This window comes from Lycium barbarum, chromosome 5, assembly GCF_019175385.1.
Source record: "Lycium barbarum isolate Lr01 chromosome 5, ASM1917538v2, whole genome shotgun sequence".
Classification (NCBI taxonomy): Eukaryota; Viridiplantae; Streptophyta; class Magnoliopsida; order Solanales; family Solanaceae; genus Lycium; species Lycium barbarum.
In genome coordinates this window covers 105,653,939-105,680,353 of record NC_083341.1, presented here as the reverse complement: position 1 = coordinate 105,680,353, position 26,415 = coordinate 105,653,939, and positions in this window count along the sequence as shown.

Here is a 26,415-nt window from a genome sequence, read left to right as displayed (position 1 = left end):
ACGCTAGTATTATTAGGAAGTCGCCAAAACTGTTTTTTCAAAACTCACCTATTTCTCAAATACATGCATGATATCGGACTAACTACAAGATTTCTTAAGACTAAAACTTGTTTGGATGTATGGTTGAGCCCAAACGATTTAGAAAATGAGGATAAGTGACATTTTGGGCCTTCTACCCCTTTTAAGAATCTAGAAACGTGACGAATGCTTTTTTGGGCCTCAGGCCCACTTTGAGATCAAAAGGACCATCTTGGACTTAATTAATCGGAAGAAAAAATGTTTTTTACAAGTATTGGACTAATTCTTGTAACTTAAATAAAAATTCAGAATCTATTTTAAGTTGAAACATTATAAGACTGAATTGGGAGTTGATTTTTTACGAAAAGATTCAAAGTGTTTTGGGCCATAAGCCCAACCTAAAAGGATAAAGACAAGGAGACATATATTTGGACAAATTTGAGAGTGAGATGGCTTTGGTAGGAATACAAGTTGACTTATTGAGCTTCAATTGGATTAAATTTAGTCTTAATAAAATTTTCTTCCACTTTCCTACTATACACTTATATATATTACAAAAAATAGGAGATATACTCCATATGTTCTTGTATATATGTTATTTGCCTATGTGTTTAATCTTCGAAATTATAACCGTCATTCATTTCCATATCATAAACTCTGCCACTCCTAGAAAAAAGCATGGATTCAAAGAGGATATGCGGGATCGCGGTCTAGCCTTCACTAAAAAAATCCAAAACACCTTTTCTTTGGAAGATGTTGAACGTTAAGTTAGTGTGCGGTCACCCAATGGCCGACAATGGTTCACCCCGAGTAGTCCGCTCAGGTCCAAGGTCAATTCGAAAAACCCACTCTTGCATATGCCTAGGTTAGAGCTAAACCAAATCCAAATATGAAGTAGTCTTAGTGGTTTGGATATTTTAGACGTATCCAAACTCGATAGGAAAACTACCCCATGTCAAGTACGGTCTATGGCCCGAAAAACACTGCATCTCATATTATGTGCTATTTGGAAACATGTAATGTTCCATGAATGACACCATTGCCTAGTTTGGGGGGGGGGGGGGGGATTAACCTCGACTTCCCTTTTGTAGATGTCGATCAACTTGAATTTTGACTTGGTTTTGGCCACGCCCAAGTTGCTGCGTATTTGGTGGGGCCAAATGTCCCTGGAGGAGAAAAAAGAGATTTCATGTCATTTAGGAAATCTAACATCCATCATGACTATGGTGGGTTGCAAAGAATTGATAGAAGTATTTATTGGGTTTTGGGACAGAGATAGGATGGTTTTCCGATTTGGGGACGACGTCGAGATGACGCCGACTTTAGAGGAGTTCTGGGATATGTTGACTAGCGTAGGCTCGGGATTGAAAAGAAGAAAGAAACCTGACCAAAATGCCTTAATCCCAGAAAAACGCACCCACTCCCAAATTTGCAAATTACTTTCCTTAAACTAAGCCAATTGGGCCCATGTCCAACCATACCCTTTAGAGATATATGCAAAAGGTGTGAAAGCCCAAGTAGATTTGTGGAACATCCCGGGGAGGTCAAGACTTATGCCGAATGGACGGCCACCAGACCTTTAGCTTTCGCCATTTGCTTTCTGGGAACCATGTTTTTTCCCAAAGACTAGTCCTTAGCCATAGACACCTGAGGCATTTCGGTCACCCATGCCAGCTTCTACGACATAACTCAACAAGAAGAAACTAAATACTTTGACCTAACCCCAATCGTCCTAGCATATTTGTATCGATCCTTGAGCCTCTACCGAAACCACTACAAATAATTCAAAGGTTGTAACTTACTCCTACAATAGTGGATCCTCAAGCACATGATCAAAGTTAGGGGTGGATTTTTGCCCAAACATCGGGGAACAAAACAGACAAAGTTGAACATTCACCTTTTCCAGGTTGAAGGAAGAAAGCGTTCAATGGATGTTCCACAACTTCGTGTCCGATAAAGTTGTGGTTAAGGGTAAAAAGTGTCCATTTTTACCGCTTATGGGGGTGTGAGGAATTCACCCTTATGCACCTGCTAAGGTCTTGAGACAATTTGGTAGGATCCAAGTCGTACCCTAGGTTAGAGTCATGAGAGATTTTATCATTAACTATCACATCGATAGATCGCCGAGGGCTTTGGATTGTGTATGAGAATGGAAGGATCGCATGATTTGGGGTCCCGATACATTAGCCGAAGATAGGTTTTTTCTGGGTTGTGTCGTGGAGTATAAAGATTGGTTAAGGGCTGACTTACAAGGTACACTTCCTCCCAGACCAATTCTCTATAGTTGTTTGCAAGATAAGGATTCACAAGTCGAGATTTGAGCCCATTTGGTTCAGAGGAGAGCTGACGACAGAGATGCCAAGTATTTGGAGAAGATTGAGCATGATAAGGCCGTCATAGAAAGTCTAAGACATGAGTTGGAACTCACTAATGACTGTTTGGTTGAGCTCTCTAATCGAATGAAGAAGACTTTGGATGATGTTGCTCCATTAAATTTCACACAGAAGGGATTTCTGATGGAAGCTACTTTGACATCGGCCCATATTCATATCCAGACTACCCTCTGAAAGACGAAGAAATCCAAGATAGATTGAGATCGAGCTTCATCATCCACCACCAGAGGACGCTTTTGCTGATTTACTTTATGCACTATCTTTACGTTATCTTTTGTACCCCTTTGGGAAAAAATGTTATTATTAATGATTATGGGGCAATGGTTTGATTCAAATGACACATTTATGTTTCAAACTATTAGTATGTTTAGGAACGCGAGTAATGTAAAATTTTTAAACTGCTTTGTGTGACTTACTTGCTTTCATATGTTTTGCCTAAATTCTTAATTGATCTCAAGTACCGTCCACTCTCCCAAAGAAAAACAATGAAAAAATATACCCGTACAAAGTCTAGCAACCTTCTCAGAATCTGAAGATGAATACCAAGAACGCACCAGAGCTGGAAGTTATGAAGAATAATGAGGTCTCGCTTCGCCGAAAGATTCAGGACCTCGAAAAGAAAATCCGAGCAGTCAAGGCCGAAATCAAAGAGGGTAATGAGTGAATGGATTCGGCGGAAAGTCTGCCCAAGGAACCAATTGAAACTGAAGAAGGGAATGTCCCGGACAAGCGAAAATAAATCCTTTCCGAATACATCCTGATAATGGAGGAGTCCGAGGAGGAAGAAATGGAATCAGACCCGCAAGAGCCCACTGGCCATCGAGGGAGACTGCCTGCGTTGCGCCATTAAGCCCAAAAAGGGAAGGAACTTCTGTTACGCCACCAAGTCCAGGGGGAAAGCCCGAGGAACGAATAGAGTATGTCCGACCAGCTTCTTCTGAATGGTGGGCTATTGCGCTTAAGGAATCGGATTGTCCCTACCGTGTCTCGCTTAAGCACGTAACGAGCAAGGGGATGATAATTAAGTTTCGAAGCAAAAGGATAGTCAGTATGTGCTTCGATGGGTTGCCACTGTGTACTCCGTTCTTCACGTACAAGAGATGCCCTTATCACTGGGATCAGGCAGGCCACGCCATCAACGAATGTTTGGCCTTTAAGAGAAGGCTCATCGAGTTGATATATAAGAAAAACATCACCAAGATGTGAGGCCCACAATCACTTTTGGTCCACGACAACATCTCCCCAACCAAAGGGATTACGCTAAATAGTCATACTTGGCGTTATGACTTTACAGTATTTAAGGACTCTTAAGCCACCATCGTCCAGAAGTTGGTCAGCATCGTCAAAATTAGCCCCATCAGAACTAGAAGGGCTCAAACTGAAGGAGTTGGCCGCCGCAAAATGTGTCTGTACCATTTTGGAGCTTTGGGGCAAGACATAGAAGAGTGCGACACATTCAAGTTTGAGGAGGAGAACTTGGTCCACAAAGGCGCTATTTGGTTGGTGCCCTAAGTCAGTATTAGAATTTAGGGCCTTTAGGGCTGGAAAAGGTTGAACGGACAAACAACCTATTTTGAACTCAAAAGAAAGGTCACCTTTTAGGTAGTTTTAGGGATCCCATTTTTTGTACTTAACACGGATTTGTCCCCCTTTAATTTGTGTAAGCGGAACTGCGCCGACCTGATGTCCCGAGGAGGGATACGTAGGAAGCCCTTATCGGGCCTGGTCACGGGTAGGTTTTAAGGTAGGGAAACTTATTTTATGTAAACCAAAATATGGAAGGGCCTGATTTCTCGCGAAGGGATACGTAGGCAGTCTACATAAGACTCGGTCCCTATATATTATAAATATTATATTTCCCCCACTTAACAAAGCCCAAGAACCCAAGACCCGGTACAAGAGATCAATTGAGCATTTAAATCAAACATATGATTATTTATGTGCTAATTGTTTTTAATCGCCATCTATGTGTGATAACTTGGTTATCATTCTATTACCTAACAAACTAACTCTATTTGCCTTTGAGTTATTCTTTTCTTATAGAAAGAGAGGTTGATTCGTGTTCACACTAGCATACTTCACAAGATCCAAAGCTGCAATAGCATCCTTATCCCAACTAGACAAAGGCAAAGCAAAAATGATTGGTACTTCCGAGAACGAAACTACTCCTAGTGACATTGCTCTCAGAGAATCGCCTCTGCGTGAACTGCCTGGGTCATCACCTACTGAAGACGTTATGAAAATGATGTTGAGAAAATTGTTACACCCCGTAAACTTCGGGTTGTTTCACGATAAACCGACTAACGAAAGTTAAGGTGTTTTGGGTGTCCCTCCAAGTAAAAACGATTTTAATTAAGATTCTAAAGACACTTGAGGAGAGAGAGAGGGAAGCTAGTTGGAGAAAGTTAAGACAGAGAGTGTCTTACCCCGTGTACGAATGTACCAACAGGTATTCCTGGTAATTTATAAGACTATAAGTTGAACGGAACGAATAAGCGAAATCTGAACTGAATCAAAAAAAGTCTACAGACACCAGTCACTGTCGACGGGCCGTCGGCATGTCGACGGACCGTCACTGTGTACCGTTAACATGTTCCTGTAGACTGAGATCTGTAGGCGCAATTTGACGGGTCAAGTCGACGGACCGTCGACACGTCGACGGATCGTCGACCCGCTCGTTGAACCGCTTCTCTGGAACCTTCCAGTTTTAGCTATAAATAGACGAGTCATGCTCTTAATTTTTAGATTTCACTTTCTCTCTAAGTCTTGGAAGCTCGAGAATATTCCTCACATCATATTATCATATATCCAAGGGAAATCAAGGATTAAACACCAAGAATTAGTAAAACTCAAGTATATGGATGCTCACTAGGGTTTGTAGAGATCAAGAAGCCCTTTTGTATTGAAGTGGGGTTTTCTCCAAATGAAGTACTTTCGTCCAAGTCCATTCCTATATCATCAAAGGTGATTTTTATGTTCAATTCATGTTATTAAGAATATTGAGTGGTTGAAAGACTTGGATTATGGAAGGAAGAAGAATATGGAGTGCAAATATGGAAATAGTGATATTCTTGAATAATGATTTGACTTGAATTATAGTTCTTGACATGTTAGGAGTACAATCTTATGGTGAATAATACAAATGATATTAAAAGAGTATTATATGAGAATGAATAGGGTGTTATGTCGTAGTTATGGTTATGGGTGACATTGGAAGGGCAATGTAAGAATTGGATAATGTCTAACTTGAAGAATCTATTGATTATGATATTATGGATGTCTTTATTGATATTTGGGAGTTGTCTTATTTTATGGAAGAAGTTGTCAAAACAAAGGAGATGCTGCCAAATTGTCATTAACTCTTAGTCGTTTTAGCTTAAGCTTAAGTATGTTTCCGGTTGTCTAATCGTAGAACAAATTCTCTTGAAGGTAGGATCGCGAGCTTGAAAGGCAAGCAATTAGACGATAGAGTTAAAGAGATATGAATGTATCTAAGGCTATTCCCCTTCTTTCAAAGGCATGACTCTTACATTGTGATTTCTTCCCTATATTCCCATGACCTTCTTACACCCCTAATGATGAAAGTTAAAGATCCTTAAGAGCTCCTTATGAGATAGAGATGAGATATATTATATGATAATGATGCTTTCATAAGCCTGATAATCCTATGTTTATGATTTCATTGATGCTATTCCTTGTTGTTTACTCACCTCATGATACTAGTTCCTCCAAGGCGAGGCATAGAGATGATGATTGTTCCAGAACATAATCGGAAGTTCCTGACCTTACGTCACTCCGATAGAGTTACAGTTTTCACTTGAGCTCCTATGCATGCTTCATGTTAAGTATATGATGATGATTACACCGTTCCTAGATGGCCGGGCAGCACCGCTAAGGTGGGCGGCTTATGATATCACCGTGTCTACAACACCACTAGTGGGCGGAGTGAGATGGTTACCCCGGACGCGGGAGGCCCGGACGAGGGCTAATCATGGTATTGATTCATAAAGTTTATGTATGTATGTGTGATATGATTTGAAGATAAAAGTGAGCATGCATGATTCCGCCTCAAGAGGCAAGCAGTTACAGTTATCTTTTGTTCTTATGTTTTCCATATTCCTTATTATGTTATCACATATGCCTTACATACTCGGTACATTTTTTGTACCGACGTCCTTTTCTTTTGTGGACGCTGTGTTCATGCCCACAGGTAGACAGGGAGACGACGCAGACGCTTAGGTGCTTACTCTGCAGATTTGCAGGAGCACTCCACTATTCCGGAGTTGCCACTTCTTGGTACATTCTCTTGTGTATATATTGGGCACAGCGGGGTCTTGTCCCGTCCTTATGATTTCTGTCTTCAGTTAGAGGCTCGTAGGTACTTATCTGTGTGTTATAGATATCAGGATACCTCTTCAGTGTATATGTTGTACATCACTTTGTAGCCTTGTGAGCTCATGCATATATACACATTTTGGGAGATTCGGAAATTGGCCTATGACAAGTTCTATGTTGAAAATGATACATGTCCAGGTTAATATGATAGATATCACGAAGAGTGGTGCTCGATAGCCAGCTTTGTGTACCCGTCATGGCCCATTAGTTGAGTCATGACAAAAATCACCCATCTTTAAGAGGAAGTGGCGCGAAACAAAGCTGTTAATGCAGCCCAAGAGGCCCCTGCTGAAGAAAGAAACCCTCCATCGTTCTTTCCATCTCTGAATTCGACATTACTCGTCAAATTTCCCACCCAGTGCACTGTGACCACCATACCATTTACCATAAATTACCCACCCTGGTATTACTATACAACCAAGCATCATCTCACTACCAACCACTAAAACTACCTCCACCCACCTAACTCGCCCTGTTGTTTCCTTCCACACACCTCTCACCCCAGGCACCTTTTCACTCGATCGAGAAATTGATCAGTGTGAGGAGGTAGAAAAGGCATGGAAGGCTACGTAGGAAAAACAGGAAGAAAGGCTTGAGCGGAAGATGACCGCAATATTGGAGCGAACCATGAAAACTGCTCACATGGGCAAGGGCCTAAGTTATGATGATTTATGTATGCATCCAAATTTGCATTTACCCAAAGGCTTCAAGGTGCCACATTTTGAGATATTTAATGGGACAGGTAATCCGAAAGCGCATCTAAGGGCCGACTGTGACCAGTTGGTCGGCATTCGAGGTAACCAAGCACGCGTTATGAGGCTGTTCAGCAGAAGTTTAACTGGAGAAGCCTCAGAATGGTTCACGACTCAAGACATACGCCGTTGGATTACATGGGATGACATGGTTGTGACCTTCATGGAAAGATTCCTCTTTAATATGGAAATGGTACCTGACAGGTACTATTTAGTTCAAACAAAAATCCACCAAGAACTTCCGTGATTATGCAAGTAGGTGGAGAACAAAAGCTGCCTGGGTACAACCGCCAATGGGCAAGGAAGAATTCGTGTCGATCTTCATCCGCTCGTAAGAAACGAAACTCTATGACAGAATGCTTTCAATGGCCGGAAGACCATTCTCTGAACTGGTCAAAATGGGAGAGGCCATAGAAGATTGTCTCAAAATAGGCCGAATCATAAGTATGACCGAAAAGTCCGTTGGGCCAAGCACAACCGGGTTTATAAGGAAGAAGAAGGAAGACGTGGCAAGCATATCCCACACTCCTAGCCCAAAACCCAAAAGAAGGGAAGAATTCCCGATGGAAGCATACGCTTCACCTCCCCCCAAATACTTACATACTTGCTCCTTACAATACGGTACTCGTATATTATGCGCAGCCGACCTTCTAATCACCAATCCTAAATTAGCAAACCCCACAAAATACCTTTCAATCACCTCCACCAAATTACCAAGCTCCACAGCCAAATAATCAAACTCCTCCACCCGCTTACCGTCCTTCACAAAGTAACTAACCCAATGCCTACCAAAATCAGCCACCACCAAATACTTATAATGCGCCACGTCAGAACTTCAAAAAGAATCCTACCCGCGTGTTCACTCCGTTAATGGAATCACAGACTGATTTGTTCAAAATATTGAGCGCGGCCAGTATGATCCAAACGCTTCCGCCAAAGGTCATTGACCTAAAGAATCGGTTCTACCGAGCTAAACAAACATATGCTTAGGATTCTAATGGTATAGGACACAGTACTGAGGATTGCATCAATCTCAAGTATAAGATACAAGACAAGATTGACCGAAAGGAGATTGTACTCCAAAAGCTCCTCCAAATGTGAACATCAATCCCCTGCCAAACCATGGCAGCAACGTGATTCATATGATAGAAAGAGAAGAGGAATGGGTCGCAGGCAGGCCCATGATCCGAGAATCTGTGAAAGAACTTGAGCGCACAGTGGCGTCACTTTCTCTACAAGAACGCCCAAAATTCAAAGTACTAATCCCTGCGCCAGTTATTGCGCACATGGCGCAAGTAACCCTACAATGCCTCGAAAGGAATTTGTGGTCGAAGTCACTGCCGCCCATGGAATTACGAGATCGATAAGGTGCTATACTCCCGAAGATCCAGCCCAAGGGGCACTCCGAGTAGAGGGAAATCAGAATAGGGCGATCACTGAGGGTGAAGCTGAAGATTTCTAGCACCGGATGCAGGCCAAAGAATACTCCATTGTGGAGCACCTAAAGAAAAACACCGGCCCAAATCTCGGTGTTGGAACTTTTACAAAGTTCACCCCGGCATTGCTTGGCTCTAATAAAGGTGCTAGAGGAAGCCCACATCCCAGCTGGGACGAGTAGTGAAAATCTGGCCAAAATGGTCACCCATGTTATGGAGGAACATCAAATTACCTTCACGGAAAAAGAGTTGCCCAAGGAAGGCACGAATCACAACAAAGCACTGTACATCACTGTCATGTGTCGCAATAAAGTAGTGACTCGTGTGATGATCGACAATGGAGCAGGACTCAATATTTATCCCGAGTCTACCCTAGCACAGCTGGGATATGACCTTGATGGAGGCCGATGTGATGCCACGGGAGCAGTCGACCTGGACCTTCAAATAAGTCCAGCAGAGTTCACTACTGAATTTCAGGTTATGGAAATACCTGCCAACTACAATTTACTCTTGGGGAGGCCATGGATCCACAAGGCAGGAGTAGTACCATATTCACATCACCAGTCTCTGAAATTCGGCTGGGGAGAACAAGGTGATAATCCATGGAGTGGCAAGCATGCACAATTACTGGATAATTCCGTGCCTGTCATCGAAGCGGCACCCAAAGGAACAGAATTTCATGTAATGGAACTCGTGGGGGCTGCCCACAAAATACAATACGTCGAGATTCCCATGCCAACATTGTATAAGATGATTTCTTCAACTATGCTCTTGAACGAGTTCAAACCCGCGAAAGGTCTGGGAAATAATTTGCACGACATCACTGAGCCAATTCCCCTTCCTCAAGACAATTTTCATTTCAGACTGGGATATGCCCCACGTGAAGATGAGATACCTACCAAGAAGAGGCAAGAGGTTGCAGATCTCCGCAAACCCATTCCCAACCTGTACCAGTAATTTCCTAACTGAGTACCTATGCCGGGAGATGCCGACATTGAAGAAGGGATAGGGATGATATTCCCAGAAGACGATTGCTCATTCATCTTAGAAGAATATGGAGAAGCGCCCACCATCAGAGACGCAGATCCGGGCGAGCAGCTGTCTAATTGGACCTCTACCTTACTACTGGCCCTTCGGTAGAGAAAGATGAATTTATTTTGAAAATAGGGAGAATCAATCGAGGCACAATTACTCAGTGATGTTATATCCCGTATTTTATACGTTCGGATATTTCAAGGTAGTCGTGGCGAAGATAAGGGAATGACCATCTTCCAAAATTATTCTAATGTACAAGTTGGTTATGAATATTACTTATGAATATTGGTGGTATGAAAATGTTGAGAAAGGTTAAGGGAAAAAAGGAAAAATTTGCAAAATGGCCCATGGTAATATTGTGGAAGGCTAGGGGCAAAATGGGAATTTCACAAAATGTTCAAGAAAATTCTTGAAAAATTCATGTTGGCCGTGTGGCATAAATATATGTCCACAATTTTTAATTTATGGGGGCTAATTGTAAATTATATAAATATATGGACCAAGCTTATGTGACAAGCTAAATGGTCAAATTTGTTATTTTTAAGAAAATTCTAGAAAGTGGAGAAGGGGGGATAATTATAAATAATAATAATAATAAAAAAAAATACATGGACTAAAGTTTACATAAGAAGACTAATTCAAGAAAAAAGAAGAAAACACTAGAAAAAAGAATGGAGGAGAGGGCATGTGCCCCTCACATGCTCATAATAACTATATATATGAGAGAGATCTTACCAAGAAAGACATAAGTGTCATGAAAAATTCAAGAAAACTCCAAGCAAGAAAACTACTAAGGCCATTCGGCCATACCAAGCTCCACAAGAACCTTGGGAAATTTTTCATCAAAAATTATTCTTTCCTAGCCAAACAACTAATTGGAGGATCCTTAGCAAAGTGGAGTAGTGATTGGAGCAAGAAACCACATATTCTTGTGAGTTGCAAGTCCTAGCCGAGAAGGGAGAAAAGAGGAAAGGTAAGAATTCATCCTCTTTTATATGTTATGGATGTTTATGCATGTTGTAGTGTATATAAATGAGTGAAATTCATGAAGAATATGGATATAGGGGTGGTGACCACGAGTGTAGTGTCTGTGTGTGTAACCGTATATATATATGGTAGTGTGGCCGTGTGGTGGTGGTGTGATATAGAAGAAAATGAGCCAATTTTATTTAGTGTTTTGGTTGTAGTTGTGTAGATTCTATGTTGCTAATAAAAGCTTAATGATCCTAGTGAAGTTGTAGTAGTTGGAGACTTGTTTTAGAAGTTATGTGAATTGAATATAATGTTCTTGCATGTATGGAAGATAAGGTTGTTAGTGTGTAAATTGTTGGGTTGTTGTGATTAAATTTGAAAGAAGGAATTAGGTTGCCATTATTTTTGTTGAATTGGAAGGTGTCGGGGGAAGTAGTATGTCGATTGAGTCGTTTGAATGTTATGCGAATTGAATTGAATGTGAATGAAATGTCATTGACTTGTATGACGAAGATTGCTAATGGTAGAATGTATCTTGGGTTGTTTGTTGAAATTGTTAGTATGATTATTAGCATTGTTGTTGATAGATTGGCCGGGTTAAATTCCCGGATTGTTGTTGATTGAAATTGGCCAAGTTAGATTTCTGGAGATGGTGTATTTACAGGCGAAGTGCTGCCAAAATTTCGGTAGACAAAGTGTTAGTCTAGAATGAGGTTCTTAGACATCTATAGCTAATGTTTATATTCGTTAATATTGTTATAGTTTTGGAAGGCCAAGAGTTGAGTTGGATTGATTAAGGAAGCGAACAAGGTATGTTAAGGCTTGTCCTTTTCTTTCAAGGCATGATCCCGACGTTATGATTTCATACTTGCTTCCATATTTTCCTTATTTTCAAAAGTTAGATGTTTATGATTTCAAAGCATGATTACTTTCCCGATAACCCGTCAGCGTTTCCAAAACGTCCATACTTTTCTAGAATAAAGGTTTATGGTACTATAAGTTTTTATGACAACAACGATAGATATGTTTTACAGTGACCATGATGGTATTAAGGATGAGAATATTTTATGAAGACTATGATAAGGATGATTTTTCAAAAATGACTTCTGAAATGATCGTAGAATGTTCTGTACTTCAAAAGCTCGTAACTTTTGTATACTAATTCCGATGGACCCGAAATTTGTTTTTGAGTCTTCATATGTCGAATTATGTACCTACCTATCGAGTCTTAACGTTGATATTCGTTGTTAGTCTCCCCTTATGATTATCGTTCCTTCAAGGTGAGACAAGCGACCACGGTAATTCCATAATGTCATCGGAGGCTACCGACCTTACGTCACTCCGATAGATACACGATTTTCTTTGGGCTCTCGTGCATGCTGCTTACGGGATATATGTATATGATATATGTATATGTATTTGGGGAAGATGGGGAAAGGGAGATATGTTGCGCTATAAGACGCATTGCCACCTGGTCAGCTGGCGTATTCATCCCGGACGCGGGATGCCCGGACGCGGGATATGTGGGGGAGCCGACGTATTCGGCGCTATGATATGATATGTTCTATTTTTCTACATATGTGGGGGAGCCGACAGGGGTCGGCGCTATGACATGTTCTATTTTCTATACATATGAAAAGAAATGTTTTCAAAGGAAAGCTAGCATGCATGGCATCCGCCCTAAGGGGCACTCAGATGTACAGGTTATTCTTTTATCTCATGATATGCTCAGGCAGAAATACACCGTACCTATATGGTCGGGCAGTTTACTTGTAAATACTTATATGTTGTTTCAAAAGGTAAAGTTAGCTTACATGATATCTGCCTTAAGAGGCAAACAGAGGTACAGGTTATTTTCTTACCCTATGTTATGCTTTACGTCCCTTACCATGATCTTATGTTATTACTCTTGCCTTACATACTCAGTACACTGCTCGCACTGACCCCTCTTCTTCGGGGGCTGCGTTTCATGCCGCGCAGGTACACCCAGATGAGCTGAAGCTATTATAGAAGATGTTCCAGCAAAGTTGGCGAGCTCCATTTGGCCCTTGAATGTAGCCGAGTCAGCGTACTATGCTATGATGTCTTGTTCGAAGTTAGAGACTTTGCAGACAGAGTCGTGGGTATTGGGAGTCAATCTGTCAGCGGCTCCATCAGCCGATGTGTCAGTTTGTATTATGATATAAGTTCTACATGGTTACAGATTTTATTGATTTGAAAGCAACAAAAAAAAAAATTTCGGAAAGCTTTATTATGTATTTCATGTTTATTTGAGTTAGAGGTCCAAAAGATTATGTATGTATAAGAATCAGCGGGTTCGCTCGGCTTCTGACATGGGGTCGGGTGCCCATCACACCCTAGTAAAGTCGGGGTGTGACATTTTATCACTCCATGCACCTCATGATGTTTTTGAAACAAAAATGGCTTGATGTTGATCCAAGCTAGGACCACAGTTTGTACTTTTATTAATCTAAATCAATGAAAGACTCGGTTTAATCAAAATAATTTTATTTATTATTTACATATGCATGTTTTATACTAACATACTTTGCCTTTAGTTTTCAGTAATAAAAATGATAAAACAACCCTAAATTTCATGACATGTTGCGAGACGAATGAGTCGAGCAGCGTAGAGGAAGAAGAGTACAAGAAATACAATGAGACCACAATGTTACTCGAGGGTCTCGCAGAAGAGGTTGAATAGTTAGAAAGTTAGCGGAAACCAAACATGGATGAAACAACAACCATCAATCTAGGTGACGAAGAGAATGTCAAAGAGACAAGGATAAGTGCACACCTAGAGGCGCCTTTAAAAGAAGAATTGATAATCCTACTGAAGGAATACGTAGATATCTTCGCGTGGTCATACGCCGACATGCTAGGGCTAAGTACCAGCGTAGTATCCCACAAGTTACCTATCAACATGAGTTTTGCTCCTGTAAAGCAGAAAACCCGACAATTCAAGCAAGCCAGACCTCAGTATCGCTTCAGGGACGACGTAGAAAAGCAAATCAAGTCTGAGTAGTAGAATTATCCTCATACCCCACCTGGTTGGCCAACATAGTTCCGGTACCCAAAACGGATGGAAAGATAAAGATCTGTGTGGATTACTGGGATCTCAACAAAGCCAGTCCAAAAGATAATTTTGCACTGCCAAACATCCACATACTCATAGATAACAATGCTAAACACGAGTTATGGTATTTTTTGGATTGGTTCACCGGTTATCACCTAATCCTAATGGATAGAGAGGATGCGTTGAAAACAACTTTCATCACTTCATGAGGAGTGTACCACTACAGACTAATGCCCTTCGACCGAAAAAATGCTGGCGCAACCTACTTGAGAGCCATGACTACCATTTTTCAAGACATTATTCATAGAGAAATTGAAGTATACGAGGGCGATGTCATTATTAAGTCTATACGTGGAAGATGGAATTATCAAGTCAAAGGAAAATTTGGAGCATAATACTCATTTGAGGAAATTCTGTGATAGGCTCCTAAGTTGAACTAAAAATTGAACCTGGCTAAATGCACATTTGGGGTACCGGCCAAAAAATTACTGGGGTTCATAGTCAGCCGAAGGGGCATAGAGCTAGATCTAATGAAGATCAAAGAAATCCAAGAATTACCTCCTCCCAAAACCAATAAAAAAGTCATTAGTTTCTTAGGAAGGTTAAGATACATTGGATGATTCATAGCTCAATCCACCATCATTGTGGAGCCCATCCTTAAGCTTTTAAAGAAAGATGATCCCATAAAATGGACAGAAGAGTGCCAGGAGGCATTTGATACTATGAAGAGATACGTGTCCAATCCACCAGCCTTAGTACCACCGAGGCCCGGGAGCCCAATATTGCTATACTTATCAGTTGCTGAAAATGTCGTCGGTTGTGTGTTAGGGCAACACGATGAAGAAGGGAAAAAGGAATGTGCCATCTACTGCTTGAGCAAAAAGTTCACTGCTTGCTAGACAAGATATACGCTAGTGGAGAAAACCTGTTGCGCTTTAACTTGGGTGGCCTAGAAATTAAGACATTATTTGTCTTCCTATAGCACTCACCACATATCCAAGATGGATCCATTGAGGTATATCTTCTGTCAGCCCATGCCCATCAGAAAGTTGGCCAAATGGAAAATGTTGTTGAGCAAATTCAACATTGTATACATAACACAAAAGGTGGTTAAAGGACAAGCCTTGGCCGCCCTTCTAGGTTAAAGTCCTATGGATGAATAGCTCGAACCCCTCCGCACTTATTTCCCAAACTAAGGGGTATTGGCAATAGAAGAGGAAGCAGTAGAACCATACACAGGCTGGAAATCGCTCTTCGATGGAGCAGTCAACTACAAAGGTTCTGGAATAGGAGCAGTTCTAATATAAGAAAATAGGCAACATTATCCAATGGTCGTGAAGCTCAAGTTCCATTGTACCAATAACATGGCTAAATACGAGGCTTGTATTCTAGGCCTCAGAATGGCACTGGATATGGACATTAATGAATTGCTGGTCGTTGGAGATTTCGACCTACTAATTCATCAAGTACAAGGCGAATGGGCCACCAAAAATGAAAAGATCTTGCCATACGTGAACTTGGAACAAAGAATATGCTAGAAATTTTGAAAGATCGAGTTCCGACACACTCCAAGAGCTCAAAACGAGTTTGCCGACGCGCTGGCCACAATAGGGTCAATGATCCAACATCCTATAAGCTTGAAAGAAGAGCATGCTCATTGTTGCCACGTAGAAGCAGAGCCGGATGGCAAGCCATGGTACAGTGACATCAAAATATACTTGGAGAAACGGGAATACTGCGAAGGAGTCACGAGTGGACAAAAGAAGACCATCAGAAGAATGGAAAATGGTTTCTTCCTGAATAAAGAAGTGCTTTACTAATGAATGTCGGACTTGGGTCTGCTTCGATGTGTAGATGCTGGCAAAGCAACCAAACTTCTAGAAAAAGTACATGCTGGGACATGTGGACCCCATATGAATGGATTAGTACTGGCCAAGAAGATTTTCCAAGCTGGATATTATTGGATAACCACGAAAAGTGATAGCTGCAAATATGTGCGAAGGTTCCATCAATGCCAAATCCACAGTGATCTAATCAAGGTAGCACCAAGTGAGTTTAATGCTATGAGCTCACCATGGCCTTTCGTCGCTTGGGGTATGGACCTCATTGGACCCATCAAACCCGTAGCATCAAACGGGCACCAATTCATTTTAGTCTCCATCGAATACTTCACCAAATAGGTGGAAGCAACATCACACAAGTCAGTAACAAAGAAAGTGGTAGCCGATTTCGTGCAAAACAATATCATATGCCGATTCGGCATACCCGAGTCCATCATAACTGACAATGGAGCCAATCTGAATAGCCATCTGATGAAGGATATCTGTGAGGAATTCAAGATCACTCACCGAAACTCGACGGCCTATCGGCCACAAATGAACTGAGCCATAGAAGCAGCCAATAAGAATATTAAGACGGTATTGAGGAAAATGACAGACAATTACAAAGGTTGGCACGAGCAATTGCCTTATGATTTACTGGGATACCGTACTACAGCTAGAACTTCAACAGGAGCAACCCCATACCTATTGGTCTATGGTACTGAAGCGGTTATACCCGCCGAGGTCGAGATACCTTACTTAAGGATTATCAAAGAAGCAGAATTGGATAATATCGAATGGGTCCGGGCTCGATATGAGATTTTGGCTCTAATTGATGAGAAAAGAATGGTTACCGTATGCCACAGTCAACTATACCGACAAAGGATGGCAAGAGCCTTCAGGAAACGACTCAGGCCTCGACTTTTCCAAATTGGGCAGTTGGTGCTCAAATAAATTTTCCAGCACCAAGATGAATACAATCGGAAATTCACTCCCAACTGGTGAGGCCCTTATGTGGTCTGCAAAGTACTCTCCAAAGGAGCAGTAGTACTAGAAAAAATGGATGGACAAGAGTGGCCAAAGCCAATCAATTCAGATGCAATCAAGCGCTACTACGCATGAAAACAAATTATTCAGTCTGTAATAGTACTTTTGCTTATTTTACTTGTATTAGCTATTCCCTTTTGCTTGTAATCATTTTGTAATAGATAGAAAAAATAAAACAACTTTTGTAATATGAACTACGCAATGACCTGACTTCCCCACAGTGGGATACGTAGGCAGTCCATTTGGGACCCGGCCGTATTATTAGTAAGATCCAAAAACTCATTTACTCTTATTCCAAACTACGTTCGACCTGAATTTTGCTGCGACAGGATATGTAGGCGTTCTTTGAGCTTGGTCGTACCAAAAGAAAAACCCAAGAAACCCCTAGGAAGCCTCAGAGGTTGGACTTCACGAAGGATGCAAGGATTGTCGCACGCCCAACTAGAACATAATTTTTGAGAAGATCTCAAAAATTCATGCCATCAATACATTACAAAGAGCCAGGTAACCTAGAGGTTTAAACTGGGGGCAGAAAGTTTGAGAAGATCTCAAAATTTCTCATTTATCCAATACTAAAATCTAGGGCAGAAGTTCCGAAAAAGGTCCGTTTACTCAAAAGTCAACTATTAGTCAATCATTTTTCACTTAAGGCTCTAATATCCTCAAATCCTACCAAAACTCACTCAATGATCTCTGGAATCGTGTCTCCCATCCTCGCTGGTCAAAAACACTCCAACAGGGCTAGGAGAAGGGTCAACGGGTGTTAAATGGTTACAATCTCATTGGAAAATCTCTTTGATAATAAGACTGTACAAACAAGGCTTTATGCGCGTGTGGGAAAAGCTCGCATCAAACCTTCGTATTTTATTATATTATGTTGTATGTATGTAGATGAGATTTTCCCTATGAACGAGTCGTTGACTTGAAAACTTGATTAATGATTTTGAAAATGATTTCTCATTCCATTAATAATTTTGATAAACCCCTACTAATGGAATGATGAATATAATAAATAATGAATTATTCAACTATGATGCCATGATTAATGATTCAGGTATTATGTTATAATAGCTATTTTTATGTTTAGCCTAGCTATTCGGGAGGAAGGGTAGCATTTGCGGATCCTAATGTGTTTTGCCTAGCTATTTGGGAGGAAGGATAGCCATCGACGGTAATGTGATGCATTCGGGTGGTTTAAGGAGCCACAATGGTTATCCCTCGGTTCTATTGACTCGGGCATGTATTGGCCTGTAGTGGGCTTGTACTGGCATGATGTAATTTGAACATAATGCACAGAACTGGATAATTTCTTCATTATTGATTTATATAGGACTTCATGATTTATTTTACTTACTGGATTTCGAACTGTTTTATTTAACAGTTTCATTATACTGCTTCATTATATATATTGGAATTACTTGTTATATGAATTCTTGCACTTACACACTTACTGAGTACACAGTAATGAGGCATACCATTGTTGTGTTTTATAGTATGTTAGGTAACGAAGAAGAGCATGTATAGACAAATCGTGCGGACTGGGAGTACTTGTTGCTTTCTAGATGTTAAAATATATGAGTTTTGATGATTGACAAATGGGAAAACATTTGACAAAAAATCATATTGATTGATACCATGAAGAAGACGAACCAGGTCTAGATACATCAAAGGACACACAAGAATGATTGAACAAAGCTAGACATCAAGCTTATTAAAGCAGATGTTCCAAACACTGGGTAATGTCTGAACAAGCAAGAATGCAATGCCATGGAACTAGTACAAAGACCTGATTAATTGCAAGAGACAGTTGCAAGCAATGCACACGAATCGGGTTCACAGATATGTTCCATCAGATACAGACAAGTAGACAAGCACAGAGAAAAAAGTGACCCAGCCTATAGAGATGTTCAATATGCAACATAAATGATTCAATGAATAGAACAACTAAACAAGGCAACAAAGGGAGAGACACAGAGGGAGATAGATGACTTAGTAAAGAAGCAGTTAAATGAAGAAGTAGAACAAATGTGCAAGCATGTTCTATACCAAAGAGTCATTATATACAGAAAAGGGATGATCACATATCATCAGGTGCAGTAGAGGAATGACCTAGAAGAGATCAGGGGTGAAGGAGTGGAGAAGATCTGTTGCAGACATAGAGCTATACAATTATATGAAAGAGGTCTATCAACATGTTCTAGCCAAGATCCCAGAAGGCATTTTCAACGGCAGATGAAGAATGAAAGAGATTGGTGGAATAGGTACATGAACATGTTCAAGCTTAAAAGTGTAGAGATTTAAAGGCAGTCGAACCAGGTGGATGAAACAGGTTCGTGAACATGTTCTAGGGCAAGTCCTAAAGAAACTAGCATTTGCAGAATTATGGAAAAACTTGGCGGTCAAATATGAAAGATTCCTTGCGATATTTGTACGGATTAGTAAGCCTCTTCACATACAAGGAGCGGACTCAACAAGGCAAGAATCCAAATACTAGACAACCCCTATTATATGTCATTGACCGACTAGAAAAGGGATTTTGTTAACCGACCTGTGGAGCATAATGTTATAAATACCCAGGTCTTTCGAAGAAGAAATTTGCTCACCCACAAAGAGAGAATGCAGAATATTCAGCGAGGAGAGAATTTATCCATCATATTCAAGAATCTGGGGTTTCGTCCCTAGTACAAGAAGACGGATTGAAGGAGCTATTCTGCTGAATAATATTTTCCAGTACTTAAGTCTAGAATCATGTATTAGGCTTGTGCTATCAAGTTGTATCTTTATCAGCTTAGTCATAAGCTTTAAAATAGATACAAGCGTTGTAACTTCAAGTTATAGTCTGCCTTGAAGATAGCTTGCTAGTCAAAGTTTGGGTAGCAAGGCTGTTGTAGGAATTAGGTTGCAGAGTTTGTAACTTAATTTGTAGCTGGCTCAGTTGTTGGGGAAATCCTACAGGTCTACAGGTTGTGGTTTTTATCACCTTTGAGCAGGGTGGTTTCCACGTAAAAATCTCGTGTCCTTTACCTCCCTGTTTGTTTTATTCCGCAAACACGTTTATAGAACCAGTTAGGTAACGTGTTTTGTCCATAGGGAAATGGGACAAACACTTAGGTCGTGCAAAGCTTACACTAGGTATCAGAGCGGGTTCTCTTCAAAGGGTGAAAACCTTGGAGAAAATCATGATGAATGTTGCACCTCCCACTGGACACTCGAAAGGTCATCCACCAGAAGCCCACCATTATTCAATGGACAATTCTATCAATGGTGGAAGGCACGAATGGAAGATCACCTGCAAGCAGAAGATTATGAATTATGGGATAAGGTGATCAAAGGACCTAAATATCCCACTAAGAAGGGAGACGATGGAAATGATATACAACAAGAAAAGGCTGAGTATAATGAAACGGATTACAAGATACTCGGAAAGAATGCAAAGGCTAAGAATGCTCTAGCTAATTAGTAGGCTTGGACCAGACGAGTATAATAGATTTTTTGGATGTAATATGGCCCAGAAAATCTGGGATGGCTTGAAGACAACCATGAAGGAACAAGCCAAGTATGGAAATTTAGAAAGGCTATGCTCTCCACCGATTATGAGACTTTCAAAATGAAGCTAGGAGAAACTATTGCTAAGATGTTCACCAGATATACTTGCATTGTGAGTGAATTAACCTCACTTGGAAAGGTCATCTCCACAGAAGATTCAGTGGATGAAATTTTGCGAACCCTGCGGAAATCCTTCAAGATGAAAGTTACAGCCATCAGGGAAGCAAAAGATATAGAGGAGATGTCGCTAGATGAATTAGTGGGAAATATAAAGACCTATGAGATGGACATAGAGAATGCTAGAATGGAAGAAGCAAGCTCAGAAATATTGTAAGCTCTCAAAGCCTTAAATAAATACGATGAAGAGGATATGCCCCTAATTACGAGAAATTTTAGAAAATTCCTTAGAAAGGAAAATTAGTCGAGCAAACACTCTAAAAGAGGAAGGATTTTTAGTAGAGGACAAGCTGGTGGATGCTTCAGGTGTGAAAAAACTGATCACATGATCAAGGATTTCCCTTTGTGGCAAATAGAATGGAAGAAGAGAGACGCAGAAAAAGAAAAAAAGAAAAAAGAAAAAAAGGAAGCTAGCAAAAACAAGGAGACTATAAAGGTTATGGTTGCAGCCTGGGGATCTGATGATAACTCTGAGGATGAGGCTGATCACACTGCACTCATTCCTGATGATCATCTAGAGTTAGACATGGAGAAAGACATCGAGATGAGAATGAAAAGAGACGAGTCACTCAGTGAACTCAGAAGTGTGAAGTATGAACTACTAAATAGCGTAGAAAGAAGAGTCAAATGGAGAAGAAGAATCAATTGTTGAAAGAACAGGTTTCTCTACTAGGTTCATCAATATTGAGTCTTCAATCGGAAGTTCTGAAGTTGACACTCAAAGCAGGGAAGCATGATAAGAATAATGAGCAACTAAAGGTTGAGTCCGAATTGAAAAGAGTAAGAAAGTAGCTGTAGTTCGATTTTGTTTTTAGAGATATTAGCTCAAAATTGCTTAAAACATAGCTCGATCTTGAAAAAACTACTAGATGGACTCAAGCCTCTCGACTACTTCAAATCTCACGAGTTGTACGCACAATATTACTACATAAATGGGATTTAACATAATTGCAACTAAGTCAAGTGATCATAAAATGCTGGATATATGATGGACCAACTAAGGTGCTGCAGATGTTGAAGGCTATACTAGCAGTTATCATGTGGGAAATTTGGAAGAGAAGAAATAAAATCAAGCATGGAGGAAACATGACAGTTCCCAGATTGGAATATCATGTTCATAAAACTATTTGGCAACTGGTGAGGGTCAAGTTTCCAAGGCTAGCTCATGTACCAGCAGGATAGCTAGAGTTGTTGGATTGCTTGGAAGTATGGAGGCCAACTTTTCATTACAAGAAAATCATATGGCAAGCACCAACAGAGGGACACATAAAGATCAACACACATGGAGCTAGTAGGGGTAATCCAGGGCCAAGTTCTTACGGTTTTTGTTGCAGAAATCACAATGGAGATATTATATATGCACAGGCAGAATAGATAATAGACACAACCAATATGGTAGCAGAAGCTGAGGCAGTCAAAGAAGCTCTATATTTCTGTATACTTAAGGGGATTCCAAAGGTGATCATTGAAACTGATTCCACGCAACTCAAGAGAATACTAGAAGGAAGCAGTTCAACACCATGGCATCTTATTACAATAATAGAAGACATATAGATGTTTATGCAATTATGTTCAGTACATATGCAGCATATCTATAGGGAAGGAAACAAGATTGCAGATTACTTAGCTAACATGGCATTGGACACAGGCAATAAGTTCAACATAAATGGATTTCAAGATCTTCCTAGCACTGACAGGACAATCATCAACATGGACAAGAATCAATATGTAAATTTGAGGATTAAGACCAAGAAGATTTCATGATGATCATTATCATATTGTACTTATTATGCATATAGGAGGATGCAGAAATGCAACTTAGTGATATTGTAGTAGAAAGGAGAGCTACTTGTGCTTGAACTTCACTCTAGTTTTAGGACATCTTATTTTAGCTAGTTCTTACTTTGAGAATGATGTAAGCTACTTCTTTTACGACTTTATTAATGAAATAAGCCATTAGGCACAGCCTAATGGATATTAATTTTTTTTAAAAAAAAACATAACAACAAAACATGAAGTGTCAGAAGAGGTTTTATGCACTCTATGTGGAATGATGAGACACTGCAGACTTGAATGTCTAGTGAACGTGAGTTATAAGATAAAGAACCTAAAGATTTCAAAAAGGAACACCAATTCCATCAAGAAGAAATCTATAGGTGTTGGAAATAGGTTCATGTGGACATTGCCTGACTGGGAAAAGAAGGATTTGGTACATCCCCTGTGTAAAGGAAAGGGACCCAAGCTTACGTGGGTTGCCAAACTAATCCCTGATTCCCTTGCAGAAAATAGGAGCAGAAACGCAAGATAAATGATATATGAATAGTACTTTCTCAAAATATGAAAAGAGGAAACATTATTAATTTTGCTCACTCTCAAGATATAAGGAAGGGAACACTGCAGAAAAAAGGTTATCAAAAGAGGAAAGCAATCAGACAGAGGGAATGTGCATGAATCAAGTTCAATGTTAAAAGAAGATGGACAAACATGAACATATGTTGTACACTCAGTAGATGAAGTGCTAAAACTCAGGAAGTAAAACTGAAGTGATTCGGGCATGGCAAAAACTGTGTGAACAAGGGCATACATACTACAATAATGAACGTTTCTCACAATGCTTATAAAAGGAAGAATATGTTAGCACTGGGAACAATTAAAGTTGCACATGTATCCCACAAAATTGGCTAGGAAGGTTGTCACAGACAATGTGGTACTTAAAGTAATTGAAATATTTTACTCAGTCTTGTACATTAAGGTGTACATTCTATACAGGGTAGATTCACGATCTTGCAAAGTCTAAACATGATGACTGTCACCGAAGCAGGCCTCAAATCAAAGATTGCAAATATGTTTCAGCTACATTCCCTACAGTCAATTATATACTCAGATCATGGAACAACTTAGACAGCCTGTTTTATCTATCCTAGTCACGTCTAGCCGTCTAAGGACGTAAATTGAGGGAAGAAAAAATTGAGTCATTATGATAGACTTGAAAAGACACCAAAAATTAAATCTTGCTCTTCCCCAAAAGAGGACGTTTCAGCTATCCAAACAAATCTCTACATAAACTGATATAGACTTACCCTCACCTCACAAATCTCATCCCATCTCTCTAACCTCGGAGCCCTAATGAAACAATTGTGAAAATACTTCTTAAGCTCTAATCAGTCTCCCTGTTCCTCACACTTCCTTGATCCCTCCAAATCAGAAACAAAGTACTTCACCTTATGTCACGACCCGTCTAGGGGCCGTGACGAGTACCCGATACTTGTACCGAGCACCCCTTGTCTATCGTTTTACCTTTACCTCTTAGCAAGCCATGTAAACAGAGCCATTTTTTTTTTGAACATTAACATTAGCGGCGTCATTCTGAACATAGACTAATAAACTTCGTTATCACTTATACATCAACATTAGCATGCCAAAACACCATATACCTAACTATACTTAACTGACTGTACATATCTGTCTACGAGCCTCTAGACGTAGTACACTTATACATAGAAAGGGCTGAGTACTGCCATGCCCGAATATATATACACAAAATAGTACCAAGGAAGTGAGGCTCCGGAATAACTAGAGCACTGTCAACACTGCTGGTAGAGCTTCTAAGGATCAAATCCGCCTGTCTGCTGACCTGCGCGGCATGAAACGCAGCGTCCACAAGAAGGGACGTCAGTACAAATAGTGTACCGAGTATGTAAGGCATGAATAGTAATATACAGAAAATATGAATCATGTATAATGACATAAGAGAGTTACAACACATGTCCTGGGATAGAAACATAACCTGTATATATATACCCTTGGCAGGTGCTATGCGTACTTAGCTTTCCTTTAAGAATCTTTCCTTGTTCATATACATATACATATAAAATAGGACATCTCATATTGCCGAGGCGTCGGCAGCCGATCCATTTAACCATAAATATACACATCCCGCGTCCGGGCATCCCGCGTCCGGGACGATATCATATCATGTAATGTCAACTGATTAGGTGGATATGCGTTCATAACGCTCTGCCCTTACCTCCATTTTCCCCGTATACACATGCATATATCATGTACATATATCAGCGTCTATAGCGCTCTAGCTCTTTTATCATATACATATACGTGTGTCGTGTAGGTACATCAGCGTCTATAGCTCTCTAGCTCTTTCGTCATGTGCATGTTTTAAAAAAATATATACACATATCTTACATACATTTACATGTCTTATATGCATTTACGTATCCTATATACATATGTCTCATAGGCACACAGGAAAGCCCAAAGAAGAATCATGTAGTCATCGGAGTGACGTAAGGTCGGTGACCTCCAATTATATTATAGAATACTCGTGATCGCTTTGTCTCACCTTGAAGGAACGAGTATTTTAAGGTGAGACTACCAACGGGGAATAATATTAAAGTAAACGTAGAATTAAATCGGGGCATCATAGATGACGGTTCATAGACTTTGAAATCTTTTAGAAAATAAAGTCATAGCTAGGAAATATAAATAAGATTCAAAAATTAGTTTATCATTTTCATGTTTACATAAGATACTTAGCTTAGTCATCTTAGTCATAGAGTCGTTCCGGTAGTACGTATCATAGGCATATTCTCTTATCTAACATCATTGTTATCATTATCGTCATGGAAGTGCCCTCATTAGAGGAGTCATAGTATTTATCATTTGGTATTGAAATTGGGATCAAAGGTTCCCTTTGGATTCACTTCAAGTAAGTCAAGCAAGACTGTAAGGAAAAATCCGATAGTAGCGGGCCCACCTCGGGCCGGATGAGGTAGCGTATACGATTTACGTATGTTACGTGTCATAGCGTTACTTGTGAGGGTCTTAGGGTAATCGGGCCCCATTTATACAAGTTCTAAGGGTGTAGGAGGTTTTTCCAACAATTGGCACACTTTCTAGTTCAATTCTATTGAACAAAAAGTGGAAAACTTTAGGTGCGGATTCCGGGGAACCGAGTTGTCCCCGAGGCTCGTACCCAACTTATTTCAACTAAGACATGCCATAGAAAGAAGGGTGAAGCCTTACATACCTCTTTCCGCTTCTTTTGCTATTCCGAATTCACGTTGCAATCTCGTCAAAATCTGCAAATTGGTCACATTTACCCAAACTTTCATTAGGGTACTTAGAGTTAGAATCTTAAGGAACCACTTGGCTACCGAAATTTCGGCAGCACTTCCTCTGTAAATATACCATCCTCAACATTCAACATAGCCAAATTCTCATCAATCACAATCCGGGAATTCAAACCCGGCCAAACTATTAACATATTTCAACAATCACACTAAAAATTCACATATTCCATTCAAGGTGCATTCCAACACTTCAATTAACATTCTACCTCCTTCAATACTCTCCAATTCCAATGAAACAACAATAACCTTATAATACATATATTCCAACAACATCATAGTAATACCATTACATGTCTTCCATACAAAAACATTATTTTCAATTTACACAAACTTCCAATTGCCAATACTTCACCAAACTTGTCAAGTCTTTATTTGCGATATAACATCTACAACACAACGATTAAGATATTAATTACAACTCGCTCATTATTCTTTCACAACTCACCAATATACACGACTATACATCAAGTATACACGGCCACATATACCATGCACACTCACACGGCTCCAACATGTATACGCCACTACAATCTCTCCAAACTCATTCAACTTCCATTTTCCACATATCATTCACAATAATAACAACTAAACACTAATTAAA